The 16,278-nt window shown below is 38.8% G+C and overlaps 1 protein-coding gene and 1 long non-coding RNA gene across 2 annotated transcripts in view; one reads left to right on the forward strand and one right to left on the reverse strand.

The window, feature by feature from the left end:
- The window catches only part of MAML1 (mastermind like transcriptional coactivator 1), a 55,332-nt gene that overhangs the window by 20,603 nt on the left and 18,451 nt on the right, over positions 1-16,278 (forward strand). The window lies entirely within an intron of this gene.
- LOC309656771 overlaps positions 12,940-16,278 on the reverse strand; it is a 115,051-nt gene continuing 111,712 nt past the window's right edge. Inside the window, exon 2 of the long non-coding RNA XR_014261506.1 lies at positions 12,940-13,240. This is a non-coding gene — a long non-coding RNA (uncharacterized lncRNA). The remainder of the gene's footprint in view (positions 13,241-16,278) is intronic.

Below are 16,278 nucleotides of genomic sequence, written 5' to 3' on the forward strand. Positions count from 1 at the left end.
AATAAGAAGGTGCAGCTGAAGGGAGTTAATCTTTGCAAGGAGAGATGTTTCCCTCTCAGAGAAGAGGGAAAGAAGAGAGTTGATAAGTAAAGACATTAAGTTTTGAGGTGAAAAAGAGGTACATTTGAAGGAATCACAGAAGTTGAACTTTGGGAATTGACTCTGAATCAAATATATCTGTTCAAATCCTGGTTCAGCACTTACTTTCCATTCACTGTAAGCCCACCCCATAGGTAGTTGTAGAGATTAGGTGAACCAGTACTGCCTCCACTATTGGGCAGAGATCCCACAAAACTGAAGGACAAATACCCACGGGGCTAAAGAACAGTAGAGTGACTGTGAAAGGGAGTGATGGGAAAGGTGGGAGGGTTAATTCTAGAAATGTTCATTGGGTGCTTGTAATTTGCTGAGCATTGGACTTGGTACTGGGGGTGAAAAGGGCAGGGCTCTTGCCCTCCACGGATGGAGGGAGATGCAGAGAAATAGATCAGTGAGTATTTACAGTATGACTCTGGTCATGGAATACAAGTACAAAGGTTTGTTAGAGCACTAAGGGATGGAATAAGGAACTTGACCGGGTTTGGGGTAAGTGGCCAGGGAAAAAATGCTATAGAGGAGTTGATGTTTGAGCTAAATCTTAAAAGATTAGTAGGAGGTCGCCAGGCCAGAGATATATTCTCATTCCTGAAAGGAGTTCATTTAAGTCTAGGCTTCAAGGGAACAGCAGAGGATTGAGCAGAGTTTATTGAGGTCAGATCAAACAGGCCTGTACATGCCAGGTTAAGGAATTGGAACTTCATGTGTAAGTGATGGGGAAGTAAGTAATTTTATTTATTTATTTATTTATTTATTTATTTATTTATTTATTTATTTATTTATTTATTTTTCTTTTTTTTAACATTCTTTATTTTAAAGTCTATTTTATCTGATATGAGTATAGCTACTCCAGCTTTCTTTTGATTTCCATTTGCATGGAATATCTTTTTCCATCCCCTCACTTTCAGTCTGTATGTGTCCCTAGGTCTAAAGTGGGTCTCTTGTAGACAGCATATATATGGGTCTTGTTTTTGTATCCATTCAGCCAGTCTATGTCTTTTGGTTGGGGCATTTAATCCATTCACGTTTAAGGTAATTATCGATATGTATGTTCCTATGACCATTTTCTTAATTGTTTTGGGTTTGTTTTTGTAGGTCCTTTTCTTCTCTTGTGTTTCCCACTTAGAGAAGTTCCTTTAGCATTTGTTGTAGAGCTGGTTTGGTGGTGCTGAATTCTCTTAGCTTTTGCTTGTCTGTAAAGCTTTTGATTTCTCCATCAAATCTAAATGAGATCCTTGCCGGGTAGAGTAATCTTGGTTGTAGGTTCTTCCCTTTCATCACTTTAAGTATATCATGCCACTCCCTTCTGGCTTGTAGAGTTTCTGCTGAGAAATCAGCTGTTAAGCTTATGGGAGTTCCCTTGTATTTTTTTTTTTTTTTCTGTAATGGATGATGTTATTTCTTTTTTTTTTTTTTCACACACACACACTGTATTTTATTTTTACAAGAGATAAATAGACTGACACCAAGCATTGTACATGGATGACCACAACAAAAGCAACAATGATTGCAATTACCAACCATGAAACACACTCATACTATGACATAATATTGACATTCAGTCCAGTAATCCTCCACTGTAACAGCTCCTTTACTTTGCAGTGAAAATTGATTTGTATATTCTTTGCCTCTGAGTCCTTGTGGGATTTTTTTTTTTTTTTTTTTAAATTCAGACAGAAAGTCACAAAAATTATACTCATCCTCATCAGTTCACTCAGTCCCATGTAATTAATTGTTGTTTTTTTTTCATCTTGATCTTTTGTTAGCACTTTTATGAGTTCATCAGAGTTCTGAAAATGCTTATTCATTCAGTTCAGCAGTACAGTCAGTTACCAGAAACCTGTACTTGTCAGAGTCTTTTCCATGAATTTCTTGAAGATGAAACCCTTTTATAGGAACATATTTGCAAAATCATCAGAGTACACCCAGAACTGTCTGTAAATGACAAAAGACTTAAAAATGACCACGGTAAAAGATTTGATGAAAGTTCCTAATAATGCAGTTGACAAGAAAATTAGTTATTTCTGAGATATACATTTTAAAGTAATAACTAGGATTATTACTTATAACATTATACCAGAACATATAAGATTTTTAGAAATTTCATGTAATGATTGAAACATTTATATTAACATATTTCCATACAAATACAAGATTTTTAGAAATTTCATGTAATGTCTGAAACATTTATATTAACATATTTCCATACAAATAACCCAATGAAAGTTTAGTATTAGTTGTTTTGTTTGTTTTTTTATACTGCAGGTTCTTATTAGGCATCAATTTTATACACATCAGTGTATACATGTCAATCCCAATCGCCCAATTCAGCACACCACCATCCCCACCTCACCGCAGTTTTCCCCCCTTGGTGTCCATATGTCCATTCTCTACATCTGTGTCTCAACTTCTGCCCTGCAAACGGGCTCATCTGTACCCTTTTTCTAGGTTCCACATACATGCATTAATATATGATATTTGTTTTTCTCTTTCTGACTTACTTCACTCTGTATGACAGTCTCTAGATCCATCCACGTCTCAACAAATGACTCAGTTTCGTTCCTTTTTATGGCTGAGTAATATTCCATTGTATATATGTACCACATCTTCTTTAGCCATTCGTCTGTTGATGGGCATTTAGGTTGCTTCCATGACCTGGCTATTGTAAATAGTGCTGCAATGAACATTCGGGTGCATGTGTCTTTTTGAATTACGGTTTTCTCTGGGTATATGCCCAGTAGTGGGATTGCTGGGTCATATGGTAATTCTATTTTTAGTTTTTTAAGGAACCTCCATATTGTTCTCCATAGTGGCTGTATCAATTTACATTCCCACCAACAGTGCAAGAGGGTTCCCTTTTCTCCACACCCTCTCCAGCATTTGTTGTTTGTAGATTTTCTGATGATGCCCATTCTAACAGGAGTGAGGTGATACCTCATTGTAGTTTTGATTTGCATTTCTCTAATAATTAGTGATGTTGAGCATCTTTTCATGTGCTTCGTGGCCGTCTGTATGTCTTCTTTGGAGAAATGTCTATTTAGGTCTTCTGCCCATTTTTGGATTGGGGTGTTTGTTTCTTTGATATTGAGCTGAATGAGCTGTTTATATATTTTGGAGATTAATCCTTTGTCCGTTGATTCGTTTGCAAATATTTTCTCCCATTCTGAGGGTTGTCTTTTCGTCTTGTTTATGGTTTCCTTTGCTGTGCAAAAGCTTTGAAGTTTCATTAGGTCCCACTTGTTTATTTTTGTTTTTATTTCCATTACTCTAGGAGGTGGATCAAAAAAGATCTTGCTGTGATTTATGTCAAAGAGTGTTCTTCCTATGTTTTCCTCTAAGAGTTTTATAGTGTCCGGTCTTATATTTAGGTCTCTAATCCATTTTGAGTTTATTTTTGTGTATGGTGTTAGGGAGTATTCTAATTTCATTCTTTTACATGTAGCTGTCCAGTTTTCCCAGCACCACTTATTGAAGAGACTGTCTTTTCTCCATTGTATATCTTTGCCTCCTTTGTCATAGATTAGTTGACCATAGGTGCGTGGGTTAATCTCTGGGCTTTCTATCTTGTTCCATTGATCTATGTTTCTGTTTTTGTGCCAGTACCATATTGTCTTGATTACTGTAGCTTTGTAGTATAGTCTGAAGTCAGGGAGTCTGATTCCTCCAGCTCCATTTTTTTGCCTCAAGACTGCTTTGGCTATTCAGGGTCTTTTGTGTCTCCATACAAATTTTAAGATGATTTGTTCTAGCTCCGTAAAAAATGCCATTGGTAATTTGATAGGGATTGCATTGAATCTGTAGATTGCTTTGGGTAGTATACTCATTTTCACAATGTTGATTCTTCCAATCCAAGAACATGGTATATCTCTCCATCTGTTGGTATCATCTTTAATTTCTTTCATCAGTGTCTTATAGTTTTCTGCATACAGGTCTTTTGTCTCCCTAGGTAGGTTTATTCCTAGGTATTTTATTCTTTTTGTTGCAATGGTAAATGGGAGTGTTTCCATAATTTCTCTTTCAGATTTTTCATCATTAGTGTATAGGAATGCAAGAGATTTCTGTGCATTAATTTTGTATCCTGCAACTTTACCATATTCATTAATTAGCTCTAGCAGTTTTCTGGTGGCAGTTTTAGGATTCTCTATGTATAGTATCATGTCATCCGCAAACAGTGACAGTTTTACTTCCTCTTTTCCAATTTGTATTCCTTTTATTTCTTTTTCTTCTCTGATTGCCGTGGCTAGGACTTCCAGAACTATGTTGAATAATAGTGGTGAGAGTGGACATCCTTGTCTCGTTCCTGATCTTAGAGGAAATGCTTTCAGTTTTTCACCATTGAGAATGATGTTTGCTGTGGGTTTGTCATATATGGCCTTTATTATGTTGAGGTAGGTTCCCTCTATGCCCACTTTCTGGAGAGTTTTTATCAGGAATGGGTGTTGAATTTTGTCAAAAGCTTTTTCTGCATCTATTGAGGTGATCATATGGTTTTTATTCTTCAATTTGTTAATATGGTGTATCACATTGATTGATTTGCGTATATTGAAGAATCCTTGCATCCCTGGGATAAATCCCACTTGATCGTGGTGTATGATCCTTTTAATGTGTTGTTGGATTCTGTTTGCTAGTATTTTGTTGAGGATTTTTGCATCTATATTCATCAGTGATATTGGTCTGTAATTTTCTTTTTTTGTAGTGTCTTTGTCTGGTTTTGGTATCAGGGTGATGGTGGCCTCATAGAATGAGTTTGGGAGTGTTCCTTCCTCTGCAATTTTTTGGAAGAGTTTGAGAAGGATGGGTGTTAGCTCTTCTCTAGATGTTTGATAGAATTCACCAGTGAAGCCATCTGGTCCTGGACTTTTGTTTGTTGGAAGATTTTTAATCACAGTTTCAACTTCATTACTTGTGATTGGTCTGTTCATATTTTCTGTTTCTTCCTGATTCAGTCTTGGAAGGTTATACCTTTCTAAGAATTTGTCCATTTCTTCCAGGTTGTCCATTTTATTGGCATAAAGTTGCTTATAGTAGTCTCTTAGGATGTTTTGTATTTCTGCAGTGTCTGTTGTAACTTCTCCTTTTTCATTTCTGATTTTATTGATTTGAGTCCTCTCCCTCTTTTTCTTGATGAGTCTGGCTAATGGCTTATCAATTTTGTTTATCTTCTCAAAGAACCAACTTTTAGTTTTATTGATCTTTGCTATTGTTTTCTTTGTTTCTATTTCATTTATTTCTGCTCTGATCTTTATGATTTCTTTCCTTCTGCTAACTTTGGGTTTTGTTTGTTCTTCTTTCTCTAGTTTCTTTAGGTGTAAGGTTAGATTGTTTACTTGAGATTTTTCTTGTTTCTTTAGGTAGGCTTGTATAGCTATAAACTTCCCTCTTAGAACTGCTTTTGCTGCATCCCATAGGTTTTGGGTCGTCGTGTTTTCATTGTCATTTGTCTCTAGGTATTTTTTAATTTCCTCTTTGATTTCTTCAGTGATCTCTTGGTTATTTAGTAACGTATTGTTTAGCCTCCATGTGTTTGTCTTTTTTACGTTTTTTTCCCTGTAATTCATTTCTAATCTCATAGCGTTGTGGTCAGAAAAGATGCTTGGTATGATTTCAATTTTCTTAAATTTACTGAGGCTTGATTTGTGACCCAAGATGTGGTCTATCCTGGAGAATGTTCCGTGCGCACTTGAGAAGAACGTGTAATCTGCTGTTTTTGGATGGAATGTCCTATATATATCAATTAAATCTATCTGGTCTATTGTGTCATTTAAAGCTTCTGTTTCCTTATTTATTTTCATTTTGGATGATCTGTCCATTGGTGTAAGTGAGGTGTTAAAGTCCCCCAGTATTATTGTGTTACTGTCGATTTCCTCTTTTATAGCTGTTAGCAGTTGCCTTATGTATTGAGGTGCTCCTATGTTGGGTGCATATATATTTATAATTGTTATATCTTCTTCTTGGATTGATCCCTGGATCATTATGTAGTGTCCTTCCTTGTCTCTTGTAACATTCTTTATTTTAAAGTCTATTTTATCTGATATGAGTATAACTACTCCAGCTTTCTTTTGATTTCCATTTGCATGGAATATCTTTTTCCATCCCCTCACTTTCAATCTGTATGTGTCCCTAGGTCTGAAGTGGGTCTCTTGTAGACAGCATATATATGAGTCTTGTTTTTGTATCCATTCAGCCAGTCTATGTCTTTTGGTTGGCGCGTTTAATCCATTCACGTTTAAGGTAATTATCGATATGTATGTTCCTATGACCATTTTCTTAATTGTTTTGGGTTTGTTTTTGTAGGTCCTTTTCTTGTCTTGTGTTTCCCACTTAGAGAAGTTCCTTTAGCATTTGTTGTAGAGCTGGTTTGGTGGTGCTGAATTCTCTAGCTTTTGCTTGTCTGTAAAGCTTTTGATTTCTCCATCAAATCTAAATGAGATCCTTGCTGGGTAGAGTAATCTTGGTTGTAGGTTCTTCCCTTTCATCACTTTAAGTATATCATGCCACTCCCTTCTGGCTTGCAGAGTTTCTGCTGAGAAATCAGCTGTTAACCTTATGGGAGTTCCCTTGTATGTTATTTGTCGTTTTTCCCTTGCTGCTTTCAATAATTTTTCTTTGTCTTTAATTTTTGCCACTTTGATTACTATGTGTCTCGGCGTGTTTCTCCTTGGGTTTATCCTGTATGGGACTCTCTGCGCTTCCTGGACTTGGGTGGCTATTTCCTTTCCCATGTTAGGGAAGTTTTCGACTATAATCTCTTCAAATATTTTCTCTGGTCCTTTCTCTCTCTCTTCTCCTTCTGGGACCCCTATAATGCGAATGTTGTTGCGTTTAATGTTGTCCCAGAGGTCTCTTAGGCTGTCTTCATTTCTTTTCATTCTTTTTTCTTTAGTCTGTTCCGCAGCAGTGAATTCCACCATTCTGTCTTCCAGGTCACTTATCCGTTCTTCTGCCTCAGTTATTCTGCTATTGATTCCTTCTAGTGTAGTTTTCATTTCAGTTATTGTATTGATCATCTCTGTTTGTTTGTTCTTTAATTCTTCCAGGTCTTTGTTAAACGTTTCTTGCATCTTCTCGATCTTTGCCTCCATTCTTATTCCGAGGTCCTGGATCATCTTCACTATCATTATTCTGAATTCTTTTTCTGGAAGGTTGCCTATCTCCACTTCATTTAGTTGTTTTTCTGGGGTTTTTTCTTGTTCCTTCATCTGGTACATAGCCCTCTGCCTTTTCATCTTGTCTATCTTTATGTAACTGTGGTTTTTGGTCCACAGGCTGCAGGATTGTAGTTTTTCTTGCTTCTGCTGTCTGCCCTCTGGTGGTTGAGGCTATCTAAGAGGCTTGATGGGAGGCTCTCAGTAATTTTAAATGGTTCAAATATGTGTGTTTTTTAGAGATCATGTTGAAAGCATTATAAAGAGTGGGTTAGAACAGAGTGAGAATAGATCAGCATGAAGTTACTTCAGTAATCTAGGTTAAAAAAATAATAATAATGAAGAGTTGAACTAAGATGGAGGTGGTGTGGAAGGATCTTAATGGAGAGCGATTAAAAAGGTAGAATCAGCAGAAATCAATGCCTGATCATCCAAGAGGTCAAGGATTGAGCCATGCACCGAGTCAGGGAGAAAGGGGAAGGAACGGATTTGAGGAGGAAGGCAAAGAGCTGAGTTTGGAGGATATCCTGTCTGATATCCACTTAGAGATTACCAGTTTACAGTTGTCTAGAGCACAGGACAGAGGACTGGGCCCAAAGGTGATGATTTGGGAAATGTTCACTTAGTAAATATTTGAGTGCGTGCCTGTGCCAGGTTGTCAGGCCGTGGATGGGGTTGCCTGGTGAGGTGACAGCAGTGAAGAGGGACGAATGCCCTGCAGGTGTCATCACTGAAGGAGCAGGCATGAGAAGGAGCAGCCTGCAAAGAGTGGCCTTGGAAGCAGGAGCAGGTCCAGTGTGGTTGCATGGGCCTTAAGGGAGGAAGACGTTTGGAGACGGTCAGAGCTCAGTGCCTGAAAAAGGTCAAGTAGATACAGTTTGAAACGAGTTCCTTGGATTTAAGAACCAGGAGATCACCTTGGTGAGTATGACAAAGTAGAGACTGCTCTTTGAAGAAGCTCTGAAGCGAAGGAAGAGGATTAGCTGAACGGTAAGAACATTAGCTGCTCAATAAGTGGTAGTGATGCGCCTCACAGCCCCTCCTCCCCACCCCCTGGAAGTGGTTCTTCTTACCACCGCCACCCCTTATTTTTTAGATGAGGAGCCAGAGCTTCTGTAGATGTTTAGCAATTTCTCTGTGAGCACACAGCAGTTAAGCAACTGAACCAGGATTCAAACCCAGCCTAGCTGTGCTCTTAACACTGTGCTAAATGGTATGGAGAGTAGGATGGAGGTTAAAAGATGGGAGGTACTGAGCATGTGTCAGTGCTCAGGGGAGGAAGGAACTGTTAAAGAGGGAGATGAATGGGAAATAGAGAAAAAGGTGGTAATTGAATGAGCAAGAACCTTGAGGAGGCCAAATGGGGTAGAGAACCCAAGTGGAGGAGGGCTTGGCTTCGGAAGGGCATAGCATTGCTTTTATATACACAGTCCCTAATTAAGTCAGAATTTCCCCATAAACAGGAAGATCATGGTGTTTATGCTTTAGGTAGTTGTTATGATACATTTTTCATATTCATATTCCTATGCCTGATTGCATTCATAGAATAACAGAATTCCAGAGGATTTCAGAGAGATCTAATCTAATCAATAGGTAATTATCTGCTGTTCTTTAAGTGAGCTCATGTATCATTCCAAAATAACCCTCCTTTAACCCTCTCTGGCTACCAACTGGTCCCCTCCACTTTTTAAAAACAAATTTATGAGATACAATTTACATACCATAAATTTCACCCATTTAAAGTGTACAATTCAATCATTTTTAGTATATTCAGAGTTGTGTGACCATCAGCACAATTAATTTTAGAACATTTTATCACCCCAGAAAGAAACCTGTACATCCCTTATCCTATCAATCCCCCCACTCCCTTCCTTTCCAGCCCTAGGCAGCCACTAATCTACTTTGTCTCTATATCTCCCTTTTTTAAAAATAAATGTATTTGTTTTATTTATTTATTTTTGTCTGTGTTGGGTCTTTGTTGCTGCCCACGGGCTTTGTCTGATTGCGGCAATTGGGGGCTACTCTTTGTTGTGGTGCGCAGGCTTCTCACTGTGGTGGCTTCTCTTGTTGCGGAGCACAGGCTCTAGGCACACTGGCTTCAGTAGTTGCAGCACGCGGGCTCAGTAGTTGTGGCTCGCGGGCTTAGTTGCTACACGGCATATGGGATCTTCCCAGACCAGGGCTCGAACCTGTGTCCCATGCATTGGCAGGCGGATTATCAACCACTGCGCCACCAGGGAAGTCCTCTATATCTCCCTTTTTAAACTAAACTTGGAAGAGAACAATCCGTATTCTCTCTACTTACTCACGTCTCAAGTCGAGGGTTTTTACTCCAGTCATTCTTCTGGAACTGTTCTGGGCAACAAAATCGGTGAACTTTTCGGATACATTTAACCCATCACTCTCCCTTGTCTTCAGTATGGGCTCTTCATCTGCCCCTTGGCTGGCTTCTCACTCTTTCTGAGTGAATGGATCTGCTCTTGGTTTTAGCTGCATGTGTTGCTGATGACCGTCTTTCCATGGAACTCATAGTCAATATTATTCACTGCCTCATGGACATTACCTGGATGGTCCAGTCATTTCTTCGTGGCTGAAACAAGACAAATCTGACCTCATCTGCTAAGGTCCTATTAAAATGACATGCAACACATCACCTATAAATATTTATGCCCCACCCACCCCCCAATCTGAATCTGATCAAGCTTCTAACTGCCAGTTTATAGAAAATACAGAGGATAGAACTTGTAAAGGGCACCGTGGGGCCACAGTCAGCCAACTATGGAAGTGGAAAATTTTACAGGACAAGTGACTAAGCATCTTGGACAAATAAATGACAAAGGGAAGAAAGGGAGAGAGAACTGTTACATTTTGAAAGTCTTAAGAGCATGTCAACCAAGTGCAACGTGTTGGATACTGATTTGAATAAACCAACTGTAGCAACAATTTTTTTTTTTTTAACATTCAGTAATGGTGTTATGGTTATCTTTTTTTTTTGTCTCTAACTTTTCATTGGAGAATTTAATTCATTTACATTTATATAATCACTGACATTTAAAATTATTTCTGTTCTTTCAGTACTTGTTGGTTTATTGTCTCCTTTCTTTGATTCTTCCTTTTTTCTTTCCTACTTTTGGATAGATTGATAGTGTTTTCTGTGATCCCTTTTGTTCTATTGCTGATTCTAAAGCTAAAAACCATATTTCTATTTTTTTGGTAGTTAGCCATAAATTTTAAGGTAAGTACTTAACCATAATTTTTTTCTAACATACTTTATTTTTCACAAGTCTGTGGAATGGGTATTATTAGTCCCTGCATATAAATGAAAGAAGTGAGTTTCAAAAGGTAAAGCATATTGCCCAAGATCGTATAGCTTGTTAGTGACCGAGGTGGATTTTAAATGAGGTCTATATTATTTGAAAGCCTGTATTTTAAAAAAACCTAACACCATGCTGCTTACAAGTGATTAAGGTTCAGTTAACTAGAATCATCCTTGTGTGGACCATATTTTTTTGAAACATCAAGCAGTTCAGATCTTCCATTAATTTTGCTGTGCAACCTTCAGCAACATACATTCTCTCTCCAAGTCTTAATATCCCTAGCTGTAAAGTGGCTTGATTATCCCTAATAACGTTTTTATTTTTATTATTTTTTTAAGATTTTTATTATTTATTTATTTTACTTACTTTTGGCTGCGTTGCGTCTTAGTTGTGGCACATGGGATCTTTCGTTGTGGTGTGTGGGCCTCTCTCTAGTTGTGGTGTGTGGGGTTTTTTTTCCTCTTCTCTAGTTGTGACGCCCAGGCTCCAGGGTGCGTGGGCTCTGTAGTTGTGGCACGCGGGTTCCAGAGTGTGTGGGCTCTGTAGTTGGCAGCACGGGGGCTCTAGTTGAGGTGTGGGAGCTCAGTAGTTGCGGCGCGTGGGCTTAGTTTCCCCAAGACATGTGGGATCTTAGTTCTCTGACCAGGGATCAAACCCACGTCCCCTGCATTGGAAGGCGGATTCTTTACCACTGCACCACCAGGGAAGTCCCAACATTTTTTAGATCATATTTTTAAAGTGCTTGGAGAGTTCTTTGGTGATTGTCTTTTAAAAAGCTTTTATATTTTAGGGCTTCCCTGGTGGCGCAGTGGTTCAGAGTCTGCCTGCCAATCCAGGGGACACGGGTTCGAGTCCTGGTCTGGGAAGATCCCACATGCCGCGGAGCGGCTAGGCCCATGAGCCACAGCTACTGAGCCTGCGCGTCTGGAGCCTGTGCTCCGCAACAAGAGAGGCCGCGATAGTGAGAGGCCCGCGCACCGCGATGAAGAGTGGCCCCCGCTTGCCGCAACTAGAGAAAGCCCTCGCACAGAAACGAAGACCCAACATAGTAATCAATCAATAAATAAATCTTTAAAAAAAAAAAAAAAGCTTTTATATTTTAGCAACACATGCTGAAGTGTTTAAGGAGAAATGGTGTGATTCCTAGGTTAGCCCAGGGAGCATGGGTAGGGTGTGAATAAGACAAGATGGGCTATGTGTTATTTCAGCTGGACAATGGATACACGGGGGTCATTGTACTTTCTTTCTACTGTATAGTGTATGTTTGAAATTTTCCATAATTTATCATGCTTAATTTTGTTTTATTTGTTTTGTTTGCAAAAGATATTGATGAGACAGGGAAATGTGAGCACTGATGGGATATAGGATAATAATAAAGAATTAAAATTTTTAAATTGTGGTAAAATACATATAACATAAAAATTTACCATCTTAACCATTTTTAAGTGTACAATTCAGTGGCATGAGGTATGTTCACATTGTCTACAACCACACCGCCATCCATCCTCTTCAGAACTCTTTTATCTTGCAAAACTGAAAACACTATACCCATTAAACAATAAGTCCCCGTTTTCTCCTCTCTCCAACCTCTGGTAACCACCATTCTACTTTCTGTCTTTAATGAATTTGCTTCAGATATCTCATATGAGTAGAATCATGTAGTATTTGTCCTTTTGTGGCTGGCTTATTTCACCTAACAGTGTCCTCAGGGTTCATCCATGTTATAGCATGTATCCAAGTTTCCTTCCTTTGTAAGGCGTCTGTGGGTATACCACATTTTGTTTACCCATTCATCCATTGATGGACCCTTGGGCTGCTTCTACCTTTTGGCTATTGTGGATAACGCTACTATGAACATGGATGTACAAATCCTTGGTTTCAGTTCTTTTGGAAATGGAATTCTTTTAGAAATTAAATTGCTGGCTAATACAGTAAGTCTTTTTTTTTTTTTTTTTTGAGGAACCACCATACTGTTTTCATAGTGGCTGCACCATTTTACATTCCCACCAGTAGTGCACAAGGGTTCCAGTTTCTCTGTATCCTTGCCAACACTTGTTACTTTCTGGCTTTTTGATGGTAGCCATCCTAATGGGTTTGAGGTGGTGATGATAAAGAATTATTAATGTTGTAGGTGTGATAATGACATCGTGTTGTTATACACATGCATATATGTTTAAGAGTTCTTACTTTTTAGAGATATATAGTGAAGTATTTGTGGATTAAATGATGTTATGCCTAGGATTTGTTTTTTAAATTATCCAGTTTTTGGGGGGGTGGGTGGGGAAGATAAGGAGATAGAAATGAAACAAAATGCCCAAATACTAGTGGTTGTTTAAGTTGAGTGATGGGCATTTTGGGATTCATTATACTGTTCTCTCTAGTTTTTTTTTTTTTTTTAATTTATTTATTTAATTTTGACTGTGTTGGGTCTTCGTTTCTGTGCGAGGGCTTTCTCTAGTTGTGGCAAGCGGGGGCCACTCTTCATCGCGGTGCGTGGGCCTCTCACTATTGCGGCCTCTCCTGTTGTGGAGCACAGGCTCCAGACGCGCAGGCTCAGTAGTTGTGGCTTACGGGCCCAGTTGCTCCGCGGCATGTGGGATCCTCCCAGACCAGGGCTCGAACCCGTGTCCCCTGCATTAGCAGGCAGATTCTCAACCACTGCGCCACCAGGGAAGCCCTGTTCTCTCTAGTTTTGCGTATTTTTTAACATTTTCCATTAAATCACATTTGGGACAGTCATAGTCCATTCCAGCCTTTCCCTTTCAGCACTCCCTGTTGTGCCCTTTACGCTTCATCAACATTAAACAACTCATTTTTTTCTGCTTGCCTCCCTCCATCTACTGCCATTCAGTGCTCATTTGTATATCCTTGCCTTTGCCTCTCAGCCGAAGTGCCTTCCCCCTCTTCTGGATGGCTTCTCTGCATCCCCTTCTCCAGAAAGTCTAGCATGCCAACCCCACACTGTTCTGTTCTCTTTCCTCCCATAACACTCGGGCTTGCCTTCATTGATTCTCCATCAGATTCTGGGGGTGGAGCCAGAACTATGTCTTGTCCTTTTTTTTTTTAAGTGAAAATATTTTTATTTTTTAATTTTTTGGCTGCACCTTGCTGCATGTGGAATCTTAGTTCCCCAATCAGGGGTGGAACCTGTGCCCCCTGCAGTGGAAGCACGGAGTTTTAACCACTGGACAGCCAGGGAAGTCCCATGTCTTGTTTATCTTTTTATCCCCAGTGCCTAGTGCTCTGCCTAGCATATAGTGAAAACCTAGTGAATATCTGAATTCACCGTTACTTTCTGCACAGCCTGTATAGGGCATTATCTGTCACATAGTAGGATCTCGGTGATCGAGCACTGCATGAACCCGTGAGGGTATCTCCCTCTACAGGGCATTGCTCGATATTAACAGGACAGCAGTGTGGACCTTTAAAGCTGAGTGGAACTTTAGGTCATTTTACCCAGGATCTTAATTTTATAGGGCATGAAAGCAGATCCTAGAAGAATTGCATCTTAACTAAGATCACACAGCCAGTTAGCAGTAACCTGCTTTGTTTTCATGTACACCATGCAACCTTCTGAGCCTCACGTGGCTTCCCAAATAGGTTTTTCTGTAGCAAAGAGAATGTGCGGACTGCTTGCCAAGCATGAGAACCAATCTGTTTATCAATTTTGATTCTCAGTATACAGTGTGAATTTTAACTTTCTGCTTTATAACCATTGCAGGAAGAGATTACATTGTGTTAAATACATAGTCTTGCTTTCTTAAATAGCTTTTTATAAAAAAGCTTTTTAAAAGTTTTCCTATCAAAAAAGGTGATAGTCTAAACGGGAAAAGAATTTTAAAAAGAATAGATACATGTATATGTATAACGGAATCACTTTGCTGTACACCTGAAACTAACACAACGTTGTTAATCAACTATGCTCCAATGTAAAATAAAAATTTTTTTAAAAGGTGATAGTCATTTGCTAAAATGACATAGAACTGTATACCCACATTCTACCCATATCTTCTTCCTGGTTGATATTTTGCTATAATTATGTAAAATACAACTGTTGAGGGAAACTGGGTGAAGGGTACACAGGACCCTCTGTACTCTTTGCAACTTCCTATGAATCTATAATTGTTTCAAAATTTAAAAAAAAATTTTTTTAAGGTGATGATAAAAATGTCTAGGCACGAAACTATAAAGTTTTCTGGAAAATACATTTCTCAGAACTTGCCATTTTCAGTATATCCTTGTAGGCAGATTTAGTGGCAAGGAGTGGTGCTTACAGATCTCCTTAGTACTCAGTGTGCTTCTAATCAGTGATGATACCAAACTATTAAGACATAATGTCTTAAGAGTGGGAATCTTTAGTAGCAAATTATAGAAGGTTCTGTAACATTTTTTTCTTTAAATATTTTACAAAGAATCTTTTGTAGCCTTGGTGTGAGATTTTTTTCAGCACAGCCCATTTTTCTGGTAAGGTCTTAACAGGGCTCTTTGTGCTTGGTCTCAGGGAGGTTCTCCTTACACTTTGAAACTCTGACTCACTCCCTGCTGCTTGTTTTTTACCAAACTCTTTTAGCTTCACAGGCGGAGGTGGGATTAATTTGGGACCGATCTCAGATTGATCAGGGAAGGGGCAGGGCTGTGGGGATCTGCTGCAGATCCTTCCCAAGACCTCTGAATGCTCAAACTTTAGGAAACCTCATGTAATCTGACTTTCATCTGCTATAAAACAGAAACAGTGATACTCATCTTCAGGGTACCTTTGAAGATTGAGTGAGATTCTGAATCAGTGGGGAATAGTAAGTGCAGGTGCTGAGTGGTCTTCGAGGCACACTAAGGAAGTAATGACTTGTCCTTGCAGCATTTGGCTCAAATTAGTGCCTTATCAAAGTTGCTACTTTGGACCTCACTGATTTTTCCTCAAATCATTGAAACCTTTAATGTTGCATGAAAATAGATCCACTTTACCTTTAGAGGATCTTTTCCAACAACAGTCGGGGTTCCTGAGGGTCCTCACTGTATATACAGGGTACTAGAAGAGCTCATGGGGAAAAGAAAGGTGAGCATGGTATTAGGTTGAAATTACCAATATTTAACTACTATTACCTTAAAGAGTTAAATGATTTTATATGTTTCAACCTATACTTTTTTTTTGAAGTATAGTTGATTTACAATGTTGTGTTAATTTCTGCTGTACAGCAGTGATTCAGTTATACATATATATTACGTTTTTTAATAAAATCCTTTTTGGACTTCCCTGGTGGTCCAGTGGTTAAGACTCCACACTTCCAATGCAGGGGGCACAGGTTCGATCCCTGGTCGGAGAAGTTCTGCATGCTGTGCGCTGTGGCAAAAAAAAAAAAAAAAAAATTCTTTTCCATTATTGTTTATCATAGGATATTGAATGTAGTTCCCTGTGCTATACAGTAGGGCCTTGTTGTTTATCCATTCTATATATAATAGTTTGCATCTGCTAACCCCAAACTTCCAATCCATCCCTCCCCGACCCCCCACCCACCTTGGCAACCACGAGTCTGTTCTCTATGTCTGTGAATCTGTTTCTGTTTTGTAGATAGATTCATTTGTGTCATATTTTAGATTCCACATATAAGTGATATCATATGGTATTTGTCTTTCTCTTTCTGAATTACTTTACTTAGTATGATAATCTCTAGTTGCATCCATGTTGCTGCAAATGGCATTATTTCCTTCTTTTTTTACGGCTG

The sequence above is a fragment of the Balaenoptera physalus genome, assembly GCF_965194825.1.
Source record: "Balaenoptera physalus genome assembly, chromosome: 3".
Taxonomy (NCBI): domain Eukaryota; kingdom Metazoa; phylum Chordata; class Mammalia; order Artiodactyla; family Balaenopteridae; genus Balaenoptera; species Balaenoptera physalus.